This window comes from Lepus europaeus, chromosome 1 (assembly GCF_033115175.1).
Source record: "Lepus europaeus isolate LE1 chromosome 1, mLepTim1.pri, whole genome shotgun sequence".
Classification (NCBI taxonomy): domain Eukaryota; kingdom Metazoa; phylum Chordata; class Mammalia; order Lagomorpha; family Leporidae; genus Lepus; species Lepus europaeus.
In genome coordinates this window covers 47,086,098-47,094,590 of record NC_084827.1, presented here as the reverse complement: position 1 = coordinate 47,094,590, position 8,493 = coordinate 47,086,098, and the positions used below count along the sequence as shown (strand labels likewise).

At 41.6% G+C, this 8,493-nt stretch overlaps 1 pseudogene; it reads right to left on the bottom strand.

Moving 5' to 3' along the window:
- Positions 1 to 2,473: 2,473 nt before the first annotated feature.
- LOC133765273 (eukaryotic translation initiation factor 5-like) lies at positions 2,474 to 3,741 on the bottom strand (annotated as a pseudogene).
- Between the last annotated feature and the right edge of the window lie 4,752 nt (positions 3,742 to 8,493).

The window sequence follows — 8,493 nt, the reverse complement described above, 5'->3', positions numbered from 1 at the left end:
GAAATCTTTACTTAATATATACTAAATTGATCTTCTGTATATAAAGATAATTGAAAATGAATCTTGATGTGAATGGAGTGGGAGAGGGAGCGGGAGATGGGAGGGTTGTGGGTGGGAGGGAAGTTATGGGGCGGGGGAAGCCATTGTAATCCATAAACTGTACTTTGGAAATTTATATTTACTAAATAAAAGTTAAAAAAAGAAAAAAAATGTTACATACATTTCTTATTGAAGTCTCACAATTTGTGAGATGGGTCACAAAGAAATGAGGGAATGCTGTGGAAATCCTCCAAACAAAACTTAACGATATAGATTCCCAATTCCCACAGTGTATGTTTTGCAGAAAGAAATAAACATAACAAATTTCCAACTTGAAGATAACTACTCATATGTAGTCAGAACTAGGATTATATGAGTTTACATCAGCTAATCGGGCCAGGAATTCTGTCACAGGTCCAAACCTGAAGCCCCGCAGGGGCTGGTATATGCCCCTAGTCACCTGCACTCGCTGGCCATTATCATGGGCCTCTTGGGTGTCTGCCTAGATTCAATGTGAAGTAAAAAAAAAATATCCCAAGCTTTACACCAAAATAGAGGCTCAGAGTTAGAAATATGCTTTCAATTTTATTTTAAAAATAAGACAGAAAAAAATCAAGTTTGAAACACAGTGACAACTTATTTTGGCAAGATAGCAATCAAAATCTAGGAAGTATAAGCTATGTGGCTCAAGTGGAAAAGGCATTAAAGAACAAATCATAGTTTTCAGGGAAAAACCACACCTGAGCAAAATATACAGCACATCTAAGTTTTCTGAAGCTATATTTTAAGCCATAACGGTAAAAGTTAAAAAACTAGGCTCAGTTTCTGCTAGAGATTAAATGCACCTTTACCTGTTCCCCTCACATAAAATCAGTTGACGATTTAATCACACCTCAGAATTTGAGTTTTCTTTCTCAGTAGGAAGCAACCACTACTTTCACATAAAATGCTTCTTTGTTAATATAATTTCCATGGCTTATCCAATATGCAATGCACATGACTTCAAAGACTACAAATTTGGGGAAAGTGTACACAAACTGTAGAAACAAATTTCAGATTTTAAAACCTGCTGTTAATTAACTTTTATAGGACACTGAGGTCACTTTGGCTCCTCAGTCAGATGTTGCACTGTTATTTGATTAGCGTCTACCTCCACCTAAAAAAGTAAGCAAATAATGAAGGATAGAATTAAAAGGGAGAGAATGATCCTGCAGGGGAAGCAGGACACACAGCAGACTCAGAATGGCAAATGCCCAAAACAGCACTCCGGCCTCAGAATCAACCCTCGGGGCATTTGGATCTGGCTAAAAGGCCCATGAGAGTTTCACAGGCATGGAAAGCCACGACACGGCAGCAAAAACAACCTAAATGAAAGATCCTGGTGAACAAGACCCCAGCGGAAGGAACAGGCCATCAAGGAGGGAGGTGCCTTTCTCCGAAGGGAGGAAGGAACCTCCACTGTGATATGGCCTTGACTAAACAAGTTCAGAGTTGGTGAACTCAAGGGGTTTCCATAGCCTAGACAGCTCATGGCAAGAGCCTTGGGTGATTGCTGACGCCATAAATAAGAGTGCCAATTGTTAAATCTACAATGGGAGTCACTGGGTACAGGCTCCCCATGTAGGATCTCTGTCCTTAATGTGTTTTACTATGAAACTTAAAAACAACACTACTATACCTTGTGTGGTTGTGTGAGGGCAGCCTGTTGAAATCTTTGCTTAGTATATACTAAGTTGATCTTCTGTATATGAAGGTAATTGAAAATGAAACTTGATGAAGGGCGGCATGGGAGAGGGAGTGAGGGAGGGGAGGGCCACGGGAAGGAGGGAGGTTGGGGCGGGGGAAGCCACAACAATACAAAAGTTGCACTTTGTAAATTCACATTTATTAAATAATAATTTTAAAAAGTACATCACCAAATGCCAATTTGTGGGATCAGAGGTAAAATTTTAAAAGTGCTATATTTCTTAGTGGCTGAATAAGGTCATTACAAATATGTACACTTATAGGCTGAAGACCGCATTATGGTCTCAGCACCTAACAATATATCAAGGCTCCAAGAATCCCTTCAGGTTAAATGATGGTACATTTACTTCAGCCAAAGTAATTCAGAGCCAAGAATCTTAAGAATGACCCAAATCAAATCTTTATTTTTGTTAACTATAAAGTGTGGTCCAAATGTGTCCATCACTAGTTTTTTCAAAAAGGAACATGCTATAAAATAAGCAAATTATATCTGCTCACTGATCTGTACAGACTCCCTAAATGTCTTATTGGGTTTAATTACAGATCACTCCCAGTAATAGATTTTTCAGTATAAAGTGTAGTATGATGTTAAGTTACTTTGGCTTTTGCACATACATATTGCATTTCTGGCTGATAATGGAGAAAAAGTTGCAGTGTTACATTGTTAAGCTGGGTTGCATCTGGCCCTTTAAATGGCATCAATATCAATGTCATCATCCTTGTAGTTAGACTTCACAGTTTCAGCTTTCGGTACACTGTCCATCTTCAAACACACCACCTCGATGTTCTCATCTTCACCACCACCAGAAGATTCTCCTTCTGCCTCCTTCAGCCATTTACTACATGGTTCTGATTGGACATGAATCTTTTGGGTAAGTTCTTTTGAGACCTATTTCTTAGAAGCCTTTTCCAACCAGCTCATAACGACCTCTTCTTCTAAAAGGTCTTCGTCATACATCTCCTTCAAGATGTGTGGACTCTTGGAGATGAGTGGAGCTTGATGCGTTGCTACCACACACTCTACACCATGAAGAAGGTACCTTTGAGCTTTTTGTTGTGACAAAATCTTAGGAAATGGTGCCAGTATTTCTTAATTTGTTCTCTGATCTTCTTGCTAAAAAGAATTTCAGTCAGAGTAAGAGGACCTATAGCTGTTATATCTGGTCTTTCTGTTTCAGCAACAATGTCCTTGTCAGATGAGCCAGTAACACCCTCTTTGTTTTTCTTAACAAAATCAAACCTGATGTTGACTTGCTCTTCTACAGTGCTTTCCAAATCGCCACTGAGCAGCAGAATGTCTGCATGGTCGCAGGTTTCAGCCAGTTTCCTCAGTTGTATCCTCTCCACCATCGTCCTCCTCCTCCTTTTCCGCAGCACGTGGAGGTGGCGTGATTTCATTTGCTCGTGGTCGTGGTGGTTCACTGCTGGATACGGAGCCATTTTCCTTGTCTTTGCCCTTCCCATTCTTCCTTTCCTTTTCTTTCTTTCCTGTACCACTGTCATTGTTCTCAGGTGGGTTTTTGAGAATGAATGTGCAGAGTGTATGATGTGTATCAAGCATGCCCCGATGGCCACAGGCTTTGTAAGAATTACCTGCTGTTTGCTTTTTGAGATTCACATGCAGACCTGTTTCAGGATTCTCACATTCAGGACAGAGAACAAACGTTTTAATGAATCCATCCAACATGTTTTATAACTTATTTTCCTCATGCGATCCATGGACAATGGAACAGTCATTCTTGACATCAAACTGGATCTGTGCTCCCAGCTCACAACCAAAATGTTTGGTGGGCTACATTGGAGGATGATTAAGTGCCTTTGCTACCTCAACCTTGTTAACTATAATTGTTTTGATTCCATTTCCCTGTTTCCTTTGCCCTTGACCTTGGCAATCAGACAGGGCATCGTGCAGTGATAGAACTGGCCTGACACTCTGCAGTTGACATCGACAGACATTTTGGCTTATTAGTGGCTTTATCACTAAGATGAGAAGATCTTTGATTGCACTTTTTTGGTAACTTCTGTCTATAGAAGAATGGGTGACATAAACGACTGTGAGAATTCTTGGTCTCTGACATGAAAAACATTTTGCCACTGGGGCTGTATGCTTCTTGCTTTTATGCTGTGTTTCCCCAATACAGGTACCAATGGCTGTGCAACAGCTTGTTTTTGTCAAAGACATAAACCCAATGCAAGCAAGCATCTTAACCTTTAGGCAAAGCATTTGCTCTTCAAATACTTGTTTACATTTCATTTGCCATGAACTTCTTGAAATATCTACCTATGTGTGTTTAATGGTTTTAATTGTATCCTCTCAGAAATGATATATTGAAGTCTTACCCTTCAGTACTTCACAATGTGATTGTATTGCAATATAGAGGTAATCAAGTTAACATGAGGTCATTAGGGTAGGTCTTAGACTGTTAACCTTAAAAAATGGGGCAGGTTCGGTGGTACTGCCAATTAAGCCACTGCTTTGGGACCCCCCCATCCCATATTGGGGAATGCCTGGGATTGAGTTCAACTTCTGATCCAGCTTGTTGCTAATGTGCTTGGGAGGTAGCAGATAATGTCCAAATACTAAGACTCCTGCACCCATGTATGAGACCCTGATGGAGTTCCTGGCGCCTGGCTTTGACCTGCCCTGGATGTTGGGGGCATTTGAGGAGTGAATCAGTGGATGGTAGATCACTTTCTCTGTCTCTCTCTCTCTCTCTCATAAATAAGTAAACCTGAAAAGGGGAAATTTGGGCACAGAGTCAGATAGATATAGAGGGGGAAATGATGTAAAGGTAGAAGATTGGAGTAATGCATTTATCTTTAAGCCAAGGAATACCAAGGATTGCTAAGAAATTTCCAAGAGCTGTGTGTGTGTGTGCATGTATACATATCTGCATATATGTATACTTCAAACCTGTAAGTAGCATTATCAAATTTATTTTAGTCTGATTCTGTCCTTCACTCATATAAACATTTGATTGTTTATATATAAACATATAAACATTGGTACTCATTTTAAATTGTTTTTGGAATGTGGAGCTGTGGAGTTGTCTAGATCCTAGGGACTCAGGGCTGGTGGCCAATTTGGACATGCCCCTTAAAGGAAACTCACCAAGAACAGAGAGGAGAGGGAGACAGAGCATAAGGTGACCAGCAGCCTCCAATGATCAGAAGGAGGTGAAGGACTAGCACATCACTCAGATGTGGAGAGAAATCAGCTCAGAACACACTTCCATGTTCTAGTTCCAGTCAGGTCACATAAATTTGAGTGAGAGGCAAACTTCTGAGATGTCCCTCTTTTTACTATATTTGAGAGTCTGATTATTATTACCAAATGTATGGAGAGAAAGATAAGTTCATGGAGGCTAGAAGGAAAATTGCTGGATGGTGAATTCCAAATTAAGGAGTTCGGTTGTATAGTTGAAGGATGGAGTCCCTCTTTGGTTACCCATACAGTGCTGCCACTGACTGTTATGTGAGAATGTCCATGTTGTCCAACAGCCAAGTTTGATCTATCTCTTGATGGAAAGATGATCAAGTCGAGCAAAGAAATAGCTTCAAAGTGAATGTGTCCTCTGAGACCAAAATTCAGGAGAACCAACATGCAAGAGATTAAATCAAAGCTCAGTGGGAATAATTCCTCTGGGAGAAATTGATAATGGAATTAAGATGAGCCAGATTGTATGGGCAAGAACATTTTGGTAGGGGGCTGGTGTACTTTCAACACCATTCCAAGGAGAAGCCCAGTTCTCCAGGTCACTCACATGTTTGTTGGAAGAACAAACATGTTCCAGAGCAGAAGGGGAACAAGGAATCAGTGTGACAAAACTCGAGAGCATCCCCCATTAACATCACCAAAACAAACCACTCTTGCTTGCACTTGATGCTTATCCAACAACCTTCTAATGGTCTCTCCAAATCGATTTCTTCATGGGAAGAATATGAATATTGGCCAGTTCCCACAAACAGCCTGCCCACTGGACAGTTGTATTTTGTCTGAAAAGAAGTAAATGATGGGCCACTTTGTAAGTCAGCCTCCAGTGTATCAGTCCCTCGTGTCTTCCTAGATGAGAGTACTTCAAAAAGTTCACAGAAAATTGAATTAAAAGATACATTTGTTTTTGTGCAAAATTTTTTGAAATCCATGCGTGGTTTCTATGGAATAGAATGTTTTGAAGACTCTTGGTCTCTGGATATTAACTACACAGTTTCTGGCCCTGGCCTGCTGTCTTCCCTGATACCGGCTCCGGACACTGTGTTTTATCTATCATGCAGCAGACAGGCGATTGGGATGGTAAGTATTAGAAGGAAAGCATAGTGAATTCTGTTGTATTTTGATGAAAATTCAAGTGTTGGTGACCTGAATATGTTTTTAGGCTCATGGCATCGATGGGGTAGACTGACTGAGGGGGCAACATTTGGGCAAGAAGGTAAAATTCTTCCTCAATTCTGGACATCAATCTCAATACTCATTTCACATGAGCACCATACAAGACAAAAAACAAGAGCTACAACTTTTTGTCTATGAATTTTGGGACCAAGGCAATGCAAAACTATGTCATGAACCACCAAACAAAACTCTTCATTGAATTGTTGCCTTTGGCTAAAATGGGATGGACCAAGCGGGCCAATCACATAAAGCCTCTTTACCCCTCCCCCTCCACTGGCCCACGAAGAATCTGATTTATAATTTGGTTTCTATGAAATTGCCCTATTAACCACAAATCTGAACTATACCCACTGCTGGGAAATCAAAAACCTGGATTACAACTTAATTAAGCTTAATCATTTAATTAAGTTTAATTGGTTCATTCCTGTATCCAAAGCAATGATCATCACAAGCCATGCAGGGTGTGACACGCTTGGCACCCACATCCAGCAACTGTCAGCCCCGCAGTTCATGATCCCACTCCATGCCCAGATCAAGCTTCTCTGAGACACCACTGGCTCTGGCTCTGAGTGCCCCGTCTGCCCAGTCCACTCTGCAGTTACCTTACACACATCCAGAGGGAGGTCAGGCTCTTTCAATGCTAGCCGTCTCCTTGAAATGCCAGAATCTTGCTTTTGGGAAGCACACTTGAGAAGTCATGAGCTAGACTCTCCTCTTAAGAGCTTTGCAGAGCTTGGAGTGAACCACACATGGGTCCCTGCGTCCCCTAAGGATTTCAGGGAGGTAACCGCTATCCTTTTGGCCTTGATATGGTAGATCTCACCAGAAACCCGAGTCCTTCTCAGAGGCCCCAGAGGAAAGTGTGTGTAAGAGCTCTTATGACAACGGTCTGGCTAGGGTCCAAATTAGATCTAACCTGAAACCTTCACTAAATAGGCCAAAGAGGAGACTAATTGGACCTAGAATTTGGTGAGCCTTGGCCTTGGTGTTGAGTGTATGAGGCCTCGGGGCATGCTGCAACCACTGTTTCAACATTTGGGAAGGAAAGTGATATAACTGACACAGGGTCATTTCCAAGTCCTCTAACACACAGGCATTCTGTTTCCGGTCTGACGCCAAAGTCTCGATATAAAGTGAAAAGAGTAGAGCAAAGCTCCTTAACGCCCCTATGTAATTGATTTCCAGGTTCAATCACTTACTCCTAACTTTCTGAGATCCATCTAGATCGGCAGTGTGATATGAGATGTCGCATACATCTCTTTCCCTGTTTGTTTGATTTAACTATGTATAACTCTTCAAACGCGTTTAGAAGAGACCAAGCTACTGTGCAGCTGTGTGCAGCAAATGCCAGCTTACCTTTTATTATGTAAAAGAAATGGTAGTTCTTTATCAGTGATGCAGAACCAACATGAGACATGCACTCGGCTTTTTCCTGGTGCTGGTGCCATTCTGGGGTGGGGATATGTCTAGGGACCCTTGGTAAATAGCTAAGGGCCAAAAAGACTAACACGTGGGGACCTCCCCAGCCCATACATAGTCATCTCTGGATAGAAGTGCAGCCTCGTGGAGAAGCTGGGAAGGTTCCTCTTACTGCAGGTTCCCCGCTAACTGCTGTTGGAGTGGCCCAGGCTCAGCTGACCCATGGGAGTGTGGCCTGATTTACCAGGCCTGGAGTCTTGGACCTTGTCCTGGCTCCTCCTCCCCTCACCCTGCAATCCTCAGGACAAGCACACACAGAAACACTGATGTTTTATGTTTGATTATGAATACTCTAATTGTGAAGTTCTATATTTGGTGCTGTTTCCAATTTTGCCTTGGATTTTATGTTGCCCTATTTTCCTGTATATGGGGGGATGTCCTTAAAAAGTTCACTGCAGATGGAATTAAGGAGTAAGTTTATTTCTGTGTTAAAGGAGTGTGAAATCCATGCACAAGAAGGATCTTCAAATCCAAACTACATGAGATGTCCCCTCACCCCGTCGGATTGGCTGTCATCCAAAAGACAAACGGTAACAAACGCTGGTGAGGATGTGGATAAGGGGAAACGTTTATTATATACTATTGGTAGGAAAGCAGTGTGGAGATTTCTTTACAAAGCTAGAAACAGACTTTCCGTATGATCCAGCAATCCCACTGCTGGGTATTTACCCAAAAGACTGAACTCATTGTATCAAAGAGGTAACTGTACCACCATGAGCCAAAATATGGAATCAACCAAGATGTCCATTGTCAAATGAATGGATAAAGAAATTGTGTGTGCACACACACACACACACAATGCAGTGTTACTCAGCTATAGAAAGGAATGAAATTCTATC